We start from the raw sequence: 15,648 nt of genomic DNA, 5'->3' as shown, positions 1-15,648 counted from the left end.
AACTTAACAAGCATCCTCTAAACACAGGGCATTGCACTTCATTGTCTTGTTCAGTTTGCGAGGTAAGGTAGGCATTGTTAGCCTCTTTTAAAGATGGGAAAAATGGAACTCACAGAGGCTAAGAATCTACTCCAAGGCCACACAGCTTGTGAGCAGGAGAGTTGATGAAGTGGTAGAGAAGCCAGCAGAGCCGAAGGTCTCCATCTCTAAAGCTCTTGCTCTTAACCACTGTGTCCTAATGCCCCCATAGGACCTTCTCAGGCCTGTGCCCTACCCCTGCCCACCCCTCTCCTATCCAGATAAAGTGTTAGGATTATCCCCAGTCACCTAATGCTGCCTCCAGGGAAATGAATTGTCAAGCCTAAGAAAAAAGTCCTACCATTTTCTTTGAGAAAAGAGAGGACCCCAGCCCCCTATCTGACCTCAGCTGTTTAGAAAAACCCCACATAAGCCCATCTGAACCCCAGAACTCTGAGAAGGAAAATGAAATTGTTCTTTTAAACCAAAAAGTGTTGGGAAATTTGTTATGCAGAAAAAGACAACCAGAATACTACAGTAATGAATTAGTCCGTCTTCTCCCTAATTCACTCAATATCCATAGTACCTAAAGGTCTATTGCAGAGGTATCTCCAACTTCATTATATATATATATATATATATATATATATATATATATATATATATCCCTAAATGTTCCAAACCCACAGAGGACCCCTGACCATTCAATTAAATTTTGTTTTCATGGGTTCAAAGGGCAGTGATTAGAGCTTCTGGAAATTTCTTATCAGCCTTTTCCTCCTGTGTTGCCGCATAATGCAACTGAACAGGCCTAGCTGGAGAGGAGGAGGGGAGAGAGGATTGTTACAGCTCAATTACTGTTGGGGTAGTTCATCTCATGGCATTTATACTTCTGACATGTCCAAAGTGACTTTGAATTTGACTTTCCAGATGACCTACCTTGACTGTTAAAGAATACTTCACATCCTGTAGGAAGGCAGGATGTAAATTCTCCAAATGACCAGATGGATCACTAGTAGACAAAAATAAGAATGGAAAATCATATTTTACAAATGCTTCCTATGTGTTCAGGAACTTCCTATGTGCTAGGGACTGTCCATGAATTATCTCATTTGATCCACATTCAAACACCCAAGGGAGTTACACTTCTCCCCATTTTGTAGATGGTAAAACTGACTCAGAGAAGTTGTAATTTAAAGGTAGTTGGAAGAGCCAGGACTTGAACCTCAGTCTGATACCAGCTTTTGTTCTCTTTTTACTCATATGCATCAAATACCCAGAGCCAACCATTATGACTTCACTGGAGATGTCAAAGCCATGTGATGGGATCTTTGCTGCTTCTCTCAGTCCTTCCCTGAGGCAGGGGCCGTTCTTGGACTTGTCTCCAGGTTCAGTTCAGTCACTCAGTCATGTCCGACTTTTTGCGACCCCATGGACTGCAGCACGCCAGGCCTCCCTGTCCATCACCAACTCCTGGAGTTTACTCAAACTCATGTCCATTGAGTCAGTGATGCCATCCAACCATCTCATCCTCTGTCATCCCCTTCTCCTCCTGCCTTCAATCTTTCCCAGCATCAGGGTCTTTTCCAGTGAGTCAGTTCTTCGCATCAGGTGGCCAAAGTATTGGAGTTTCAGCTTCAACATCAGTCCTTCCAATGAATATTCAGGACTGATTTCCTTTAGGATGGACTTGTTGGATCTCCTTGCTGTTCAAGGGACTCTCCAACACCATAGTTCAAAAGCATCAGTTCTTCGGTGCTCAGCTTTCTTTATAGTCCAACTCTCACATCCATATATGACTACTGGAAAAACCATAGCCTTGACTAGACGGACCTTTGTTGGCAAAGTAATGTCTCTGCTTTTTAACATGCTGTCTAGGTTGGTCATAACTTTTCTTCCAAAGAGTAAGCATCTTTTAATTTCATGGCTGCAATCACTATCTGCAGTGATTTTGGAGCCCAAGAAAGTAAAGTCTGCCACTGTTTCCACTGTTTCTCTATCTATTTGCCATGAAGTGATGGGACCAGATGCATGATCTTAGTTTTCTGAATGTTGAACTTTAAGCCAACTTTTTCACTCTCCTCTTTTACTTTCATCAAGAGGCTCTTTAGTTCTTCTTCACTTTCTGACATAAGGGTGATGTTATCTGCATATCTGAGGTTATTGATATTTCTCCCAGCAATTTTGATTTCAGCTTGTGCTTCATCCAGCCCAGTGTTTCTCATGATATACTCTGCATAAAAGTTAAATAAGCATGGTGACAATATTCAGCCTTGATGTGCTCCTTTTCCTATTTGGAACCAGTCTGTTGTTCCACGTCCAGTTCTAACTATTGCTTCCTGACCTGCATAAAGATTTCTCAAGACGCATAGTCAATAAAGCAAAAATAGATGTTTTTGTGGAACTCTCTTGCTTTTTCCATGATCCAGCAGATGTTGGCATTTGATCTCTGGTTCCTCTGCCTTTTCTAAAACCAGCTTGAACATCTGGAAGTTCACGGTTCACATATTGTTGAAGCCTGGCTTGGAGAATTTTGAGTATTACTTTGCTAGCATGTGAGATGAGTGCAATTGTGCGGTAGTTTGAGCATTCTTTGGCATTGCTTTTCTTTGGGATTGGAATGAAAACTGACCTTTTCCAGTCCTGTGGCCACTGCTGAGTTTTCCAAATTTGCTGGCATATTGAGTGCAGCACTTTCACAGCATCATCTTTTAGGATTTGAAATAGCCCAGCTGGAATTCCATCACCTCCACTAGCTTTGTTCGTAGTGATGCTTCCTAAGGCCCACTTGACTTTGGATTCCAGCATGTCTGGCTCTAGATGAGTGATTACACCATCGTGATTATCTGGGTCATGAAGATCTGTTTTGTACAGTTCTTCTGTATATTCTTGCCACCTCCTCTTAATATCTTCTGCTTCTGTTAGGTCCCTACCATTTCTGTCCTTTATTGATCCTATCTGCATGAAATGTTCCCTTGTTATCTCTAATTTTCTTGAAGAGATCTCTAGTCTTTTCCGTTATATTCCCATTTTATTGTTTCCCATTCTATTCTATTGTTTCCAGGAGCGCATGGCTATCATTGAACCAAATATGTGGTGCATGGGTAAGAGCTTGTGCTATGCTCTATTCTCTCCTGTATCCAAATCCAGGATGCTGCTTGCCTGCCCTGGGGGAACATGTATATCTGCTAGTGTTCCTGCTCCCTCGGGTGGACATCACTTCCAGTTATGAGCTCGTGGGCCATCATCATGTTTCTAATGGTTTGGTTATTCAGAGCAGAATCCTACATGACTATGGCTCTTCATATACAGAGAAAATAGAGGCCTTTGTACATGAACATTCTGGTGCCACATTTTGGTGCCATTCTTTATGGTGCCACTAGTCTCTACCCCCTCCCACCCCAGCCACACACTCATCATAGCAGAAAGCTTCCAGTCACAGCTTAGATGCACAGCCATATAGCTCTCATTAGCTATTACTCCATAAATAGACTAGAATTTCTCACAAACTTCCCCACTCCTTATATTCTGATGGTGACATGCCTTTCTTTTACTACTTCAAGCTAACTCAGTCACTTACAGTTTTAAATATGGTTAATTCTGAATTTGGTGTTTTCAATGCAATCCAAATCCTGACGACTTTTTTGGCCTGGAGGAAATGTTCTTGTCCATGTGTTGTCTTTTGATCTTTACTGACCATGGCTCTGCTGCCCCATGCTTCCAGGCTGTGGCCATCGCCTCTGTGCTTTCTGTACCCTCTGCTGAAGCACCTGTGGCTGGAGTGGTTTTTAGATCTTCTGGCCCCCACATATCCTTGCCACCTAGTTCTGCTTTGGCTCAGTAACATGGCCTACCTGAGACTCAGCTCCACCTCATCAGGCTCCTCTGGGTTGTCCCCTCTCCCTGAACTTCCCAGGGCTCCAGCTGGCACAGGGACTCCCTTTTATCATGGAACATGGTGGTAATCATTACTGTTGCTCACCAATAATCTCTGAATTACACTCATTGAGCCCCTGATATGTGGCTGGGGCCTTGTGATTCATTTGAAGAATAAACAAGAATGAGATGGGTCAAGATAAACATCTGATTGTCTGGGCAAGACCGTCCTGAATCCTATTCACCTGCCAGGGCAATTCACTTTGTTCAAGATGGCTGTTGCATCATCAGTCTTGGGTCCCTGAGTGTTGAAATGGACTGACCTCCCTGCCAACTGGTGATGGTCATGTAATGTGTGCAAAAAAAAAAAAAAAAAAAAAAAATTAAGTTTTTAAGATTTCAGGGCTGTTTGTTACGGGACTTTCCCTCACAACCCACAGGAGTCCAGGACTATTTCTCGGGTCGTGGGAGGGGAGCGAGTCCCTGTCCCGCCCCAACGCCAGCCTCCTGTGCCATTGTTGCTGTGGTGTTTTCTCTGCTCTGTCTCTCCATGGTGACTGAGGCGCTTCCGTTCCTTAAGCCGATCTGGATATTTCCATCCTGTCTCCATGCCCCTCCTGGTTTTGACCTTGAGGAATGAGGCAAAGAGCAGGTCCTCTGGCCAATTTTAGGCTCTCTTCTGTAATCCTAAGATTTCCTCTCAGCCAAAGAAAGACCTTTACCTCCTTCCTGTGTGAGGGAAATACTTACTTTGCTTCATATCCCACCTCCTTCCTATGGCCTCCTCCTGCCATCCTATGACTGGTTTATAGGCCTATGTTCTCATCTTCCAGGTTTGCTCCACACTGTCCAGCCCAAGTTTTTCCCTTTCTTTTTTAAAAATGTATTTTATTGAAGTATAATTAACTTACAGTGTTGTGTTAATTTCTGCTGTACTACAAAGAGATTCAGTTACATATACATTCTTCTTCATATTCTTTTCCTTTATGGTTTATCACGGGATATTGAATATAGTTCCCTGTGCTATACAATCAGTTCAGTTCAGTTGCTCAGTCATATCTGACTCTTGTGACCCCATGGACTGTAGCATGCCAGGCTTGCCTGTCCTTCACCAACTCTCAGAGCTTGCTCAAACTCATGTCCATCGAGTCAGTGATACCATCCAACCATCTCATCCTCTGTCATCCCCTTCTCCTCCCACCTTCAATCTTTCCCAGCATCAGGGTCTTTTCCAATGAATCAGTTTTTCGCATCAGGTGGCCAAAGCATTGGAGTTTCAGCTTCAGCATCAGTCCTTCCAATGAATATTCAGGACTGATTTCCTTTAAGATGGACTGGTTGGATCTCCTTGCTCTCCAAGGATGACTGGAGAGCATTTAGGATGCTGGTTTACAATAGGACATTGTTGTTTAACCATTTTATATACACAAGCTTACACTGAACTGAAGCTTACATTTCCTAACCCCAGCCTCCCACTCCACCCCTCCTTCTTAGCAACCACCAGGTCTATTCTATATGTCTGTAAATCTATTTCTGTTTTATAAATAAGTTCATTTGTATCTGTTTTTAGATCTCAGATATAAATGATATCATATGATATTTGTCTTTCTCTGTCTGACTTACTTCACTTAGTATGTAATCTCTAGGTCCATCCATATTGTTGCAAATGGCATTATTTCATTCTTTCTTTATGACTGTAGTATTCCATGATCTATATAGACCCCATCTTCTTTATCCATTCATCTGTTGATGGATATTTAGGTTGTCTCCAAGCCTTGGCTATTGTAAATAGTCCAAGCTTTTCTCTTTACCCAGCTCTTACAATAAAAAACACCTGAATCTTCAGACCTGCCTTTACCCTGGACTTGAGAAGCTATATTTTGAAACTGAAAGGTGAGTTTCCCCACTGATGACAGTGAGTAAGAAAGCCATCTCTCCTACCTGGCAGGTAGAGGAAGAGGAATAGAAAAGACATTAAAAAGATAAACCATCATTCAGCACTGCAACCTCACACGTCTACATCTGCACACCCATACCCAGCCCTGCTCCTTCCCTGCCATCAGAGCTCTGGTCCCAGTCCAGCCTTGTCTCTCATTGTCTTCCTGTATCTGCAATTTCTCCCTCTTTACTGGTTCTGTGCCCTCATCATTATGTCACCTTTACATTTTTCCGGTGAAATTAATTAAGCAAGGAGGCTGTAAGACTGAGGGGCTTCTCTTGTCTCAGCAGCCTATGTAAGCAAATTAAAACCCAAGCCTAAAATGCCTCAAGGTTTAGAAAATGAAACCGAAGGACAGCCAATCATGAACAGTCAACAAGCCTTTCCTGCATAAGGTGGCTGTTTAAGTTAGAGCCGATCAAATGATTTCCTAGTTTGGCTTCTGTCATCCTGTCTATAAAAGTCTTGACCTGACTGTTGCCAGTGGAGTGCTTATAACCACCCTAGTTTGCAGTTGCCCAGTTTGGGGCTGTTCAGTTCCTCCCGCTTCTCTGGCCATTTCTCTACCTCCCTAGTGAGTTCAAAAAGACTGTCCATATAAACTCTTACATTTTTGAATATACCTTAGCTGCTCTTTCAACATCCCCTTCAAAAACCTACAAACAAAAAGTCAACAAAATGCCCTCCCAAGCACGTGTCCATGTCTCTCACCGTATCCTCCACAGGTTTCTTGAAAGAGGAGCACGCTCGCCATGTACTCCTCACTCCCATCTTCTTCCATCTTGGCTCCCGAGTCCAGTGGGCACATGTCAGCCTCATCTCCCTGGACCTCTCAACAGGATTTGCTCTCCTTGACCACTGGCCTTTCAAAACTCCTCCCCTGACCCAGGCTTTCCTGGGTTTCCTCCCATTTCTCTGGCCATTTCTCCACCTCTCTAGTGAGTTCCTCCACCTCTGTATACGCTTTTGAGGTTGCTGTTGCCTGGGTTCTGCCTGAGGCTCTCTTTTCTGTTTACATCCTCCCCCAAGCACTTAGAGACCACCAGATGTACTCTACACATCTGTCTTCCAACCCTTTGAGTCTCTTCTTTGCTCCTAGACACATGCCTCCTTAGCCTACTGATGGAAGGCAGGGTGAAGGGACGGTGCCCCTCTCTGGGCAGTCAGTGCTGGTGGGGTTTGCTGGCAGGGGTGTTCTCTGTGCTCTGAGAGGCCTGTCTTTGTCATCAGCACACCTGTGATCCTGCTGCTTCCATATCCCACTGTTTCTTACTGGAATAAATGTGATCTCTTTCATTATCCACTCCCTGGTGGTAACAACTCTGCTGTTTCCAAGATCTTTAGTGCTCTCCTATCCAACAAGCTGAAGATTTTTTGCTCTCTGAGGTCTCAGCATTCCTTTCAGAGAGAATTGCACGATTTGCCTGGGACGGGGGGTGTCAGTGGTGGGGAAAGAAGGCTGCCTCATTTAGGCCTTGTCACAGGAGCCCAGCACTGACCACATTTGGGTGTTGGTGGCCTCTGTGTAGGGTGACTCCTCCTAACATCACTGGCCCTGTCTAGCCTTACAAGCTTTGCACCAGCACTTCCTTCTGCCAGGAACATTGTTTGCTTCTCTCTCTCTACTTTCTTCAGGCCTCTGCTCAAGGCTCACCTGTCTGACTGTCCTGTGTTACCTAGCACCTCTCAATCCTCTTCATCTCCTTCATCTGACACATTTTAATCTATTTGTCTATTGTCCTCTTTTCTCTATTGGAATGGGCTTCCCCCGATGGTTCAACAAGTGAAGAATCCACCAGCAATGCAGGAGACACAGGAATACAGGTTTGATCCCTGGGTCAGGAAGATCCCCTGGAGGAGGAAAATGGCAACCCACTCCAGTATTCTTCCCTGGGAAATCCCATGGACAGAGGAGCCTGGCCAGCTATATAGTCCATGGGGTTGCAAAGAGTTGGACACAACTGAGCAACTAAGCACAAGTCCTCTATTGGAATATACCCTCCATCACTACAGGAGTTTTACAACTTTGTTCAATGCTAAATCCTGTCTCTGGCAGTGCCTAGCATGCTCAGTACATGTGTTTAATGGATAAATGGATGAATGAGTGAATCATAATATCTCTTCCCATGGGAATAAGTGATTTAGGGCTGTAGATTTTAAACAGCGCTAGATAAACCAAGTCAGAAACCTGGGATTCACACTTGACTGTTTTTTCTCCCCAGTCTTCAGTATCATTCGATTAGTTCTGTCCATTGGATGCCCTTGAACTTGGCCCCACCTCTCTGCCCTCATTCCCAGTCCAGATGCACAGCATCTTTCACCAAGTTACAGCCAGGGCCTCATGCCTGTTTCCTCTGACTTTAGTTCTTCACCCTCCAAATCAGCTTTCGCACTTAGCCACTGGATGCTGCTGACACCCAAAGCAGCGGATGGCACTCCCTGGATTAAAGGACTTCAAAGACTTCTCATTTCCTCCAGGGGAAAACCAACCTCTTTTGCACATACAACACTTGAGATCTGGCTCCCTCAGCACTGAGCAGCCCTGTCTGTCATGGCTTTTCCCTGGACTCGGAGCTCCACATCCACCCAAGTACCCCTGCCTCCGCCCTCCACCTGCATCTGTTTCAGCAACCAGAGCATTCCAGACAGAGGGGGAATCGTGGAGTAGGAGGAGCCCTCCTGACCAGAGAGTCTTCACAGACACCAAAACAAACTCAAAAACAAGACCTGAGGCTTCTGCTTCTTCAGTCCATCCCCCTTCTATATTCAAGGAGGGCTCTGTGCTTCTCTCTGCCACTGAGACGTTTATAACACTGCATTTTAATTGTCTGCTTGTTATTCTTTCTCGCCCATCAGCTGGTGAGCTCCAACACACGTTTTAATGTGTGGTTTGTACACTCAGTCTCAGAGGGAGGCTTGAGCATGGGAGCCACAGAGGAAATGATGGTTGAAAAGATGATGAATGAATACAACTTTAACAAACACATTAATTTCATTTGTGTAAGCTGGATGGAAAATGTAATTTTTAAAAATACAGGAAAAAACTAAGTTACATAAAAATAACTTCTCTTCCTAGGTAACAGTTTCATATTTTACATGCTGCTGCTCCAGAGTATGCGTTATTATTGCAGGCATTGGTCTGTATGTGCGTCCATACCTGCCTTTAAGAGTGAATGTTTCTAGTACAGAATGCAGGAAAACATAACTCGCCATCCTGAAAGAAATCATCAGCTTGATGAACAGGCATTTAATTTGGGGGCTTTGAAGACTGAAGTGCGTTTAGTGTATTCCTGGTGCAGGTGTGGGGCCAGTGGGGCAGCACTTTCTCTGGGGCACGTCCCCAGCATCCCTCCTTCCTACCCTGGGGTGGACGGCACTTAGAAACGGAAGTGGTTATACAATCTCCAAGGTCTACTTAATCTTTGGCCTAGTTATTGAATTTGCCAAAAAGGAGGCCAATTAGTTCCAGGTGTGAGGCTGGAGTCTCTGATGTGGAACTTCCCCAATGGGAAGTTGGCTCACACCTGCTTGCAAATGGCTCCAGCATCATTATCGAGCTTCTCTCTTGCCTTTGGGCTGGGAAGCGAATTCCGCTCACTTGTTTTATTTCAAAGTCAGTGTCCCATATGTTCTTGAGAATCAAGTATGCATTTGGTAATTTTTTTTTTCATAATGTGAGAATTTGGTGCTATTTGGGTCATACAATTTAAGGCAAGAAATGACCCTCTGAAAGATTAGATCTCGAAGTATACTTTTATTGGAAAAAAAAAAGCATTTCCCTTTCACTAGTTGAAAAAGAAATCTGTGTTGATGAAACCGTTCTTTCCCCTCACTCATGCAGTGACCCTTTTTACCCAAATGGGTGATTTGTCCCCAGAGAAAATGATGTAACAGTTTTTTCTCCATAAAGGAGCATAAAGTTAAAACTGGGATAAATCTCATATGCTCTAAAACCCATTTCTTAATGCTTTCCAGTATAGAACACTCTTCTTATGCACCCTTGCAATGTCCCCAATTACAGTATTCCTTTTTAGAACCCCTGGGAAAACCAGGTTTACTGTTAGTCTTACAGACTTATGGATCCATGTTTTCATTCTCAATCAAGAATTATGGTGAATTCTCAGCAGCAGACGTAAATACAGGGAATAAACATTGTTCATTCTTTAAAAAGCTCTCTGAAGTATCAAATGTAACATGAAATTCATGGCAGCAAGAAGGCAACCCCAGCACCCTAAATGCCTATGGCTTATTCTGTTCCCCTAACTCCTGCCAGGCCCTTGATCCCTGAGGTTTAAACAGGGGCCTGTGACCTCAGACTTGAACTTTGGGGAAATTGTCCCCACCCACATATAAAGAGCATCTATGAGCGGAACATGAGGATTTGATTAGGAAATGTGTTCAGGAGGTTGGACAGCTACATACCAAGAAATATACTCTTATTCTTACATAGTGTATAAAACTAGTGAACAGTTTAGGGTTGGTTAAGAAATATTGCAATTCTATAGCATAGAATGTGGACTCCTCAAAAGAGAAACTAGTGTTATTTATAGCACTAGAGTCTAACTTAAAATTTAAATGTATTTAAGAGCAGAATCAGGTAAATGTGCATTTTATGTTTCATAAAGATCACAATTATAAACCAGGTAACAATCTTTTATTTCTAAATGTCAAGATGAACTTCACAGACTATATCCTTTTTGGAACTCTAATAAAACTGGAATATTTTTGTAATACTAACAAGGAACAATGTAACTATGAAACCACATTCTTATATTCTGTCCAGAGTATTTATTCTGAGCATCCGATTTCCTAAAATTCCCTAAGATCCTTGTACGATGCATGCTTCTAATCAAGTAACTCCTAACTCTTATAATGGAGGATAACATAAAACATGAAACAATATGGCAATGATTGTGAAAGAAAAGAGACCTGTTTAGACATTAATTTAAAAAATACACCAAAAAACCTTAAAGGTAGCTGATAATATTGGTGACAGTTTGCTAAATACAACCCGAGCTCCTGCTTCAAGATTAAATTTATTTAGGAAGGTTTAGCATTTGGTCCTTTGTAAACTTTAGATGATGCGAGTCTGAAGTGATAAATAAAATTCTTTTGCCTAGAGGTTCCTGAGAGACCGGGGCCTATAACATAGATTTGTCAGTGCAGCTGTGAACCCACAAGAAGTGCGGGGAAGAAAAGCGTTAGAAATAGTGGGGACACTGTTGCTACATAATAGTTCTTTCAAAAGCATTGGAAGTTTAACTATAAGTCATTGTAGTCTTCATACATAATTTAGCCACTAATTGTTTGGTAATTGATGTTCTTAAAATCAATAGTAAGATACATTTCCACAGTCTTCCCTCTGACAGTAAAGAAAGCCCTTTGTTTCAATTAGTAGGGGTTAGTGATTTTGGAAACTTGACCCTCTGGATAGGAATATCAAGGAAAAGAGTGAGACCTATGTTATGGAAGGTTGCCAGTGTTTATTTCACAGCTCCTTACATTGTGCATATCACATGCGTCACATTCTTTTGGAATGAGGTGGCGCATAGGCACAATTTAATAAAATGCTTGGGCGTAATTGAGCAAAGACTTGTTTCAAATATTGGTTTGCAGAAAATTCTCCTCTCTGATAATATTTCTAGATTTCTACTTATTTATAAGCTTTGTTTACTTGTAAGTTTTTTTTTTTTTTGCATCCTTTCCTATTTTAGCTGAATTAAAAACAACAACATTATTTCTTTGGAAAACGCAATATGCTCCACTGAGTCCCTGCAGGAATACAGAAAATGTCCTTAGAAGTGGGGCAGGGAGATGTGTCAGCTGGGGCTTTGGATACTCATGTTTTTAAGCAGACGTTCTCTTCATTTTAAGTGGCCCTATGATTAAAGTACCAGTAGAAAGTAAAGGTGTTTTCAAAATTGTATATACATTCAATGAGTCATCCTGTATGCATCATGGACATGTACCTTTAAGTCTCAGGAAAGACCTGGGAATTCTTGATTTCATCTGCAATATGAACACTTGTTAGTCCTGAAAGGTCTTCTGAAGTTCAGTTCATCTTTAATTGCCTGTTTTTTCTACTTTCCTTGTTATTAACACATTTCCTTTCTTCCTTTTGCTGTGTTGTTTTTGCTTTTCTTTTATTCCTTCCACCTTCCCTCTAAAGGAGAGTCTTGCTGGCTGTGTATCCCAGGAGCCATAAATCCTCTCGTTGGCCTGCTCAAATATCCTGCTCACTCCCCTCTTCAATATTTCAGACCCTTCCCCAGCATTCTCTTGGTCTGCGGAGCACTTGGCTTGTTGGAGAGGAAGGCAAGATGTGCTTCTTTTTCTTTTGGAGGTAAACTGAGAACAATCTTCCAGAAAATCACTCTTCCTCTCCACCTCTTCATTGTCATCTGTGAACATCTCCTTTCCAAAAGCAAAAATAATAGCCCCTAACCTGGCAGGTACACTGCCTTCTAAGTTGAGATCACCAGAGTTTTTGAATTCAGTGTTAATATGGCAAAGCAATCCCTTTTTATCCTCCCAGTTTTATTGAGATGTAATTGACAGACAGCACTGTATAAAATTTAAGGGGTACAGCATAATGATTTGACTTACATATATGATGAAGTGATTTCCACAAGTTTAGTGAACATTCATCATCTCATATAGATACAAAATTAAAAAAAAAGAAAATATTTTTCCCTTGTGATGAGAACTCTTAGGATTTACTCTCTCAACAACATTCCTCTGTAACATTTTGCAGCAGTGTTCACTGTAGTTCTCATATGTTGTCCGTTACATTTCTAGGACTTTCTAAATGTATTCCAAACCTGTAGGCACATTAATAAGATTATGTTAGGTGCCTCTGAGCGAGAGTGAAGAAACATCACTCAGGAGTGTCAGATGGTAACTTTACTGACATCTGCTTCAAGAAACAGAGAGCTGTTTCTTTCTTCTGAGTATCCCTAGGCAAGAAAATATTCCCAAGAATTGGGGTGGGCATGTCAGAGGCATGCTGTTACTAGAGCTCTGGGGTCTCCTTATCCATGCTCAGGGCTGGGAGCAATAGGGCACTTGGTCTCACATTATGGTTTGCCTGTATTTAGCTATATGTCCATTACAACAAGCTGGGGGTTCTCTGTTGGCCGACTTTTCTGATTCTGTAGTAGAATCCCAGGAAGTTATCAAGACACCAGGGAGAGAGGAACTTTCCCGTGGTCCAGTGGTGAAGAGTCCAGTGCAGGGAGCACAGACCCCTGGTCAGGAAACTAAGGTCCAGTGTGCCTCAGGGTGGTACTAAAAAATAAAAAAAATAAAAAGGCCTTTCTAAAAAATATTACTAAAAGACACCAGGGAGCGAACTAACTGTTCCTTGATTCATTTAAGCAGATGACTCTGTGGTCAGCTTCAGTGACATGTGTGCGCCTTGAATGTGGAGTGGAAGAAGGGAGAAGGCCACCAGACTGTGTGGGCCACGTGGACCTGGGCAACAACCGGCATGGAGGGATGAGTTGAGGACCAGATGCTCCCACCCTCCCCCGGTACAAAGACTTCCCTTATTGTGTTGGCAGAAGTTGCTGGAATTATGGGAGCCTGAGAAAGAAATTAAATTTTGTTAAATAAAGTTTAAAAAATATATATATATTTAGAATATCTTAGAAGTAGATAAGATAGATACTACATTCATGTGTTTGGCATTTTGTTGTAGTTTAACAATAGTGACTTTTATTTATAAAAGTAATAAATCCTTAACAACAAATAATAATAATTATAAAAATTTTATTAAATAAATTGAATATTTAATATCAAATAAATTTTATTATACTTCATTATAAAATAAATAATAAAATAATTTTATTACAAAATAATTTTATTAAATAAATCAAATATTTATTAAAAGCAATAACTAATATAAAATAATAATAATAATAATAATAAAAAGAAACAAAGAAAAAAGCAACAAATCTTACCAAATACCATCCCTTAGAAAGAACCTATACTGACAGTCTGGACACATCTCTTTGGGTAATCAGAGGTATTTAAAAATGGGATCACACTGTATGTAATGGGGCTTCCCTGGTGGTGCAGACAGTAAAGAATCTGCCTGCAATGCATGAGACCCAGGTTTGATCCCTTGGTCAGGAAGATCCCCTGGAGGAGGGCATGGCAACCCACTGTAGTATTCTTGTCTGGAGAACCCCCAAGGACAGAGGAGCCTGTCAGGCTACAGTCCATGGGGTAACGAAGAGTCAGACACAACTGATAACTAAGCACACACTAGATGTGCTGTATTTAAGAAGGATTAACTTGACTTTAACACAGGAAAAATGGTACCGAAGCAAAACTAAAGGAATTGCTATACTCCACATAACTGTTTCTTTACCATTAAGAGATACTAACTTGCATAAGATTCCTTAAAAGTAAAAGGAGAAAAGGGAAGGGAAAGGGAAGTCGCTCAGTCATGTCCGACTCTTAGCGACCCCATGGACTGCAGCCCACCAGGCTCCTCCGTCCATGGGATTTTCCAGGCAAGAGTACTGGAGTGGGGTGCCATTGCCTTCTCCGAAAAGGAGAAAATGAGGCCTAAATAATTGCATTTGATTTGATAAAATATCAACTGATTCCTTGATAGGAAAGATGAGATTGGTGTTTTTGTACTTTTTTCCACTCTAGTGCCCTCAAATTTAAATTCTGACTTTAGTGACTCTGGGCTTGGCCATGTGACCTACTTTGTTCTGTGAATTGTGACGGAGCCTGACATATGCCTCTTCTAAGCAAAAGGTTTTAATTCAAATGTGTGTTTTGGCTTGAGACATCTGGCTTTAGCCCTCCACAATGCAAACAGCATGTTCAGAAGAGGGGTTGGTCTTTCGGTCTGGTTTCAGCAAGAAGAAAACACGTGGCAATGGACCCCACTGATTCACAGCCCTTATCTAACATGAGCAAGATGCACATGTTTGCCAGTAGGATATGGAGTTTGTTTGTTACAGCATCAAAAATAGTAACTACATTTAAAAAAGTTTATGTATTTATATTCTGCAGTATAAACAAGAATTTTCCAGTTGTTTAGCTTTAGCTTTGTATTAAAATGGATTTAGTGTTTAGTATCAGTTCTTTTGCTTAAGCCACCTCCATTTCTGAATGGTTTGTTTTGATTCAGCTCTTGATGAGTAGATTTCGTCATAACACACATTTTTCTAAAAGAGCTCAACGTTGCTATATATTTTGGGCTTTTTCAAGTTTGTGAATACCTTCTTGTGGCCCTCGTCTACTGGACATTTGACATGACGTTGAAGTCGCTCAGTTGTGTCCGACTCTTTGTGACCCCATGGACTGTAGCCTACCAGGCTCCTCCGTCCATGGAATTTTCCAGGCAAGAGTACTGGAGTGGGTTGCCATTTCCTTCTCCAGGAGATCTTCCAGACCCAGGGATCGAACCTGGGTCTCCCTCATTGCAGGCAGATGCTTTACCGTCTGAGCCCTTGTCTACTGTAATACCAACTTAACTAGGTATGATGCTGTCACCCATTTTCTTTCGCAACAGTGTGTAAAGATTCTTTTCTCCCTATCTTTGTGTGTGTGCTCAGTTGCTTCAATTGTGTTTGACTCTTTGTTGATCCTATAGACTGTAGCCCACCAGGCTCTTCTGTCCATGGGGTTTTCCAGGCAAGAATACTGGAATGGGTTGCTGTGCCCTCCTCCAGGGGATCTGCCTGATGCAGGGATGAAACCTGTGTCTCTTGTGTCTCCTGCATTAGCAGGTGGGTTCCTTGCCACTAGCAGCACCTAGGTGGGGTGGCGAGGCGGCCAGGGGTGGGAGGGGT

General features: G+C 42.1%; 1 long non-coding RNA gene across 5 annotated transcripts in view; it reads left to right on the top strand.

Annotated features, from left to right (window-relative positions):
• The window catches only part of LOC129649972 (uncharacterized), a 66,482-nt gene extending 52,956 nt beyond the window's left edge, over positions 1–13,526 (top strand). For 4 of the 5 annotated variants that reach the window (XR_008713488.1, XR_008713486.1, XR_008713487.1 and 1 more), the window contains one exon: positions 13,214–13,526. This is a non-coding gene — a long non-coding RNA (uncharacterized LOC129649972). Of the gene's footprint in view, positions 1–13,210 lie in introns of all 5 variants that reach the window. The other variant, XR_008713493.1, reaches the window with a different exon arrangement.
• The last annotated feature ends 2,122 nt before the right edge of the window (positions 13,527–15,648 follow it).

Source organism: Bubalus kerabau, chromosome 4 (genome assembly GCF_029407905.1).
Source record: "Bubalus kerabau isolate K-KA32 ecotype Philippines breed swamp buffalo chromosome 4, PCC_UOA_SB_1v2, whole genome shotgun sequence".
In the NCBI taxonomy this organism is placed as follows: Eukaryota; Metazoa; Chordata; class Mammalia; order Artiodactyla; family Bovidae; genus Bubalus; species Bubalus kerabau.
The sequence above is the reverse complement of the archived record's forward strand: the minus strand, read 5'-3'. Positions and strand labels throughout refer to the sequence as shown.